Source organism: Thermobia domestica, chromosome 8, assembly GCF_964235325.1.
Source record: "Thermobia domestica chromosome 8, izTheDome1.hap1.1, whole genome shotgun sequence".
Lineage (NCBI taxonomy): Eukaryota > Metazoa > Arthropoda > Insecta > Zygentoma > Lepismatidae > Thermobia > Thermobia domestica.
Genome location: NC_137461.1, coordinates 127,903,777 through 127,908,249, shown reverse-complemented (window position 1 = coordinate 127,908,249; position 4,473 = coordinate 127,903,777). Strand labels below are relative to the sequence as shown.

The 4,473-nt window shown below is 36.4% G+C and overlaps 1 pseudogene; it reads right to left on the bottom strand.

Moving 5' to 3' along the window:
* Positions 1–2,003: 2,003 nt before the first annotated feature.
* On the bottom strand, positions 2,004–2,414 carry LOC145692292 (protein GVQW3 pseudogene; annotated as a pseudogene).
* Positions 2,415–4,473: the final 2,059 nt, after the last annotated feature.

Genomic DNA, 4,473 nt, shown 5'->3' with positions numbered 1-4,473 from the left:
TCTTACGACGCCGATGGTTAGAACCTAATTGTCGGTAGTTCATGCTTCACTAACAAGATGTCTCTCAAAATTAAATTTAGAAATTAATACTTCTTACTTCAGATGTAAATATCGTTTATAAAATTTTACCTACATTGGAAATTTCTAGCGTAAGTAGAAATTTACATAAGTATATATATATATATATCTTTGTCTCCTGCCGTTTTTTCTCGATAGATATCTAATATTGAAGGCGAAAGTGGTGCTCTACTACGTGCAGGGTCAGTAGTATATGGGTGAAAATAGAGCCTATATTGTGAACGCTGAATTCAAAGGCGAATAGACAAGGATCGTTCTATAAGACTTTCGATATGTACCTACACATAACAGTTTGGAAATTTTAAAAGAAATTCGTTCCATTAATGGATGCAGACGATTTCCAATGGTTAATCAGAAAAGAATTTTAAAAGTGAGTACACAAACACTAATACAAACTTCTACGTTGATTTATGTAACATTAGTATTGTTATTTTGTTGGGTAAAATGTACTTTATCACTTCTAAAATGATTTTCGTAATTTTTAGTTAGATATAAATTTTATAAAACTTGATAGCTTGTTTGTATAAATTGCTCGATTTTGATGATCTTGGTGTGTGACTTCTTTGTGACTTCACCTTGTTACGGTTAAAATTAATTAATGATAAGAATATATACAGGGTATTTCAAAACAACACCGACAACGTTTGGGAGGTGATTCCTGACACCAAGATAAGACAAAAAGTATAGAGCAATCTAGATAGGGCACATACTAGTTCTTAAGTAAAGACTTGACCCGACTACGGTAGATCGCATAGTATTGGAGCTATGGACCTTTAAATTTCATTTTTTCATGTTTTCGGCAGCCTATAACTCAGAAAGGAAGTATTTGTGCACCCAGGTTGGTCCATACTTTTTCTCTTATCTTGGTGTCAGGAATCACCTTCCAAATGTTGTCGGTATTGTTTTGAAACATTCTGTATACATATACTCCTAATCTAAGTTTGGTGGTCTGTACCTAAATGGCAAAGAAAATTATGTAACTGAAATTAAAAACATCGATCGTAATCAAAGCTTAACAAAAATTATAGTTTGTAGCTCTTGGTTGATTTTCTATCCTAACTGAGCATGACGTTAACTCTTATACAATAAGAAATTAACTGCAAATATTTGAACAGTTACCAAGAAGAAGGGAAGTTCGAACACTGAAAAAAAAAAATATTATTTTTAACGTATAGACTTATATTTCTTCATTACAATGCTAACATATTCTTGAAGTTGTATTTGTCTCTTTAATACGAGGGGAGACCAAAGAAACGGAAATTCGTCATAACTTCTTTATTTCTTAATATTTTTACACCAAATTTTCATCACCTTCAAAGTATTGTCCATGGACCGCAACGCGTTTCTGCAAACGATCCTTCCATTGTTCAAAACAGTTTTTAAAATCACTTATCGGAATCTTCTTTATGACCTCCAGCGATTTTTGTTTTACCTCCTCCACAGTGGCAAAACGCTTTCCTTTCATGTCATGTTTGAGTCTGGGGAACAAAAAGAAATCACAAGGGGCTAGATCCGTTGAGTAGGGGAGTGCACAATCGGTGTCATGCCGTTTTTGGTCAAAAACTGCTTTACGGAGAGGGCGGTGTGGACCGGAGTGTTGTCATGATGGAAGAACCTTTCGCCTGCCCTTTTCTTCCGGATACTCCCTCAATCTTTTCAAAACCTCCAAGTTGAACCCCTGGTTAACAGTTTGACCCGGGGGAACGAACTCCGCGTGCACAACACCTCTGCAATCGAAGAAACAAATGAGCATTGTCTTGATGTGTGACTTCACTTGGCGAGCTTTCTTGGGACGAGGAGAGCCACTTGTCTTCCACTGGCTCGATTGCTGCTTTGATTCGGGGTCGTAGCCATAGCACCACGATTCATCACCAGTAATCACCTTGGCAAAAAAGTCAAGGTCCTCTTTGAGCTGATTTTAAAGTTCATGCCTCAAGTCGACGCTCCTTTTGCTCGTCTGTGAGAAGGCGAGGGACAAATTTGGCTGCAACCCTTCTCATGTGTAAATCTTCTGATAAAATCCTCTGAATTGAACTCCACGATATTTCAGACATCTCACAGAGTTGATCAATGGTTCGGCGACGGTCTTCACGAACGAGGGCATTGATTTTTTCGACGTTTTCGTCAGTTCTTGCCGTTGAGGGGCGTCCTGAACGGGGTTGGTCTTCAATTGACATTTCTCCATTTTTAAAACGTGCAAACCACTCGTATACTCTGGTTTTACTTAGGGCAGCATCCCCATAAGCAGTCTTCAGCATTACAGTAGTTTCCGCGGCCGATTTCCCCAACAGGAAACAAAATTTCACAGCCGCCCGTTGTTCTCGATAATCTGCCATTACGTTTTCGCCAAACTGGAAGAAGTTGTTTTACTAAACAAACTCTCAAGAGCGAACCGATGCACTCACAGCGACACAACTTCGCACACTGACGCAGGTGGCGTGATCGCAACGGACAACTGGTACAACAATGGGTTCCCCCACTCTCCCTCCCCACTGCAGCACAATTTCCGTTTTTTTGGGGAGGTCCCCCCTCGTAAGTATGCCATTTGACTTCAAATAATGAGAATAAAGCTGTAATGAAAAAATAAGTGAAACTGTAACTTACAGTTTTTAGTTCTGAATTTTATCCTATGGATTCCATTCTCAACGATAACATTTAACTTCTCTTATTATAACGGAACAACGAATAACTATAGAGTTCAAGAGCGTTTCAAATTTCTTCACTCTTTCAGTAACTTTCGTCGTCTTAGTTGTCATCATTATTTTCTTCTTTTCATTTCAAATAAAGCAGACCTTTCTCCATCCAATAATGATTTTAATTTGATATCCAATTTTTTGTGTCTACGCAGCACTGTCTCTTGTACTGTAGTTTGTAACTTATATTCATAAGATTGATGGTAGTGTTCATGGCAAATGAAACATTAGGGAGAAACTTACCACAATCTATTCCCAAGTTATTCATTCACACCAACTAATAGATCTTACAAAAAATTGTATGATATTGAGTTGATTTTAAGTTTAACGTCCCTTTCAGCAACGAGGCTATATGAGACGGGATCTAGTGATTAACATGGAATCCGAACCACATGAGCTCCCGCCGGGAATCGAACCAAGGTCTTCTATACCAAAGACGCGTGCGGTAACCGCTTAATCATGAAGGAGCTCGTACATTCTGCTCCGATTAGCTTTTTAACGGTCGAATTATAACAGAAGAACATAGAATCAAATATACACGGTGGCTATAAATATTGAAACCAGTCGGAGAATTTTATTACTTTAATATGAAATGTGCACCATACGTCCGCCGCCATTTTAAACATACATTTTTAAATGTACTTTTTTTTTTTAATTTACACCACAGTCTGCCACAATATTGTTCATTCTAAACCGGTAATAGCAATTTTCAAATCACCATTACCATTCATTAATCTCCATGGATACCTCCTGTTGAACTTGGCTCTCATTTCCCTCTGGGTTTGACCCTCTTGTCCACCAAGTAGTGCTTATGTTTACACGATTATCCTTCCTCAGTGTCCCAATTAATTCTAATAAGAAATCCGTAAGCTTTTTGATCCGATAAATTAGTTCAAATAAAGATGATAAATAAAGAAAAAGTAATATATGATCATATTCGCTTCCATTGATTTTATTTTGAAATTGCTTCAAGATACTGTCTTCTCTTGAGGCAATTTAATAGAAGAACCACTCTCAAAGCCATTTGGCCAGCCGTAGCCCTTAGAGAGATCAGTCCTGAACAATCGGACCACGAACCTTTCTGATATTGTCTTCATCTGAAATTACACAATTAATCAGTTGCTGGCTCTGCCTTTTCCTACTATGGGCATAAAAATTTACATTTACACACAAAAAAGAAACAAAATCAGACAACACAAAAGCTTGTCAGATGTATTATTTTAAAAAATTACTGTTGATGTCGCTTTTATATTTTCTGTTTGCTTATCTATATGAAACTGTCATTTTTTAAACACAGGATACCTAATGTCCAATCATCGCTTACTTAATATATTGTTTCAGGATTTTTTCTCTTTTGTGTTCCTTAACTTGTATCCAATTATGTTTTCTATTTCGTTTTAATTACTTAATTAGTTGATATTGCAAAATAATCGTTTCTGAACACAGTTAACTGATTGCGGATAATAATAATATAAAATATGGAATAATAGATTATGTATATGGAATAATATTATCTTCTGCGGGCAACTACGCGAAAACTAATTTTGGATTAGCCTTTGAAAGTACTCTATTGTAAAATACTAATTTGGTAACATACGAGTTAAACTTTTGGTTGTAACTTAATAGCAGCTTACGTTGAAAACTAAAGTGATTCAATTTTTACTGTAATATGACTGTTATGAGTGTTACAAGTTTTAAAAGC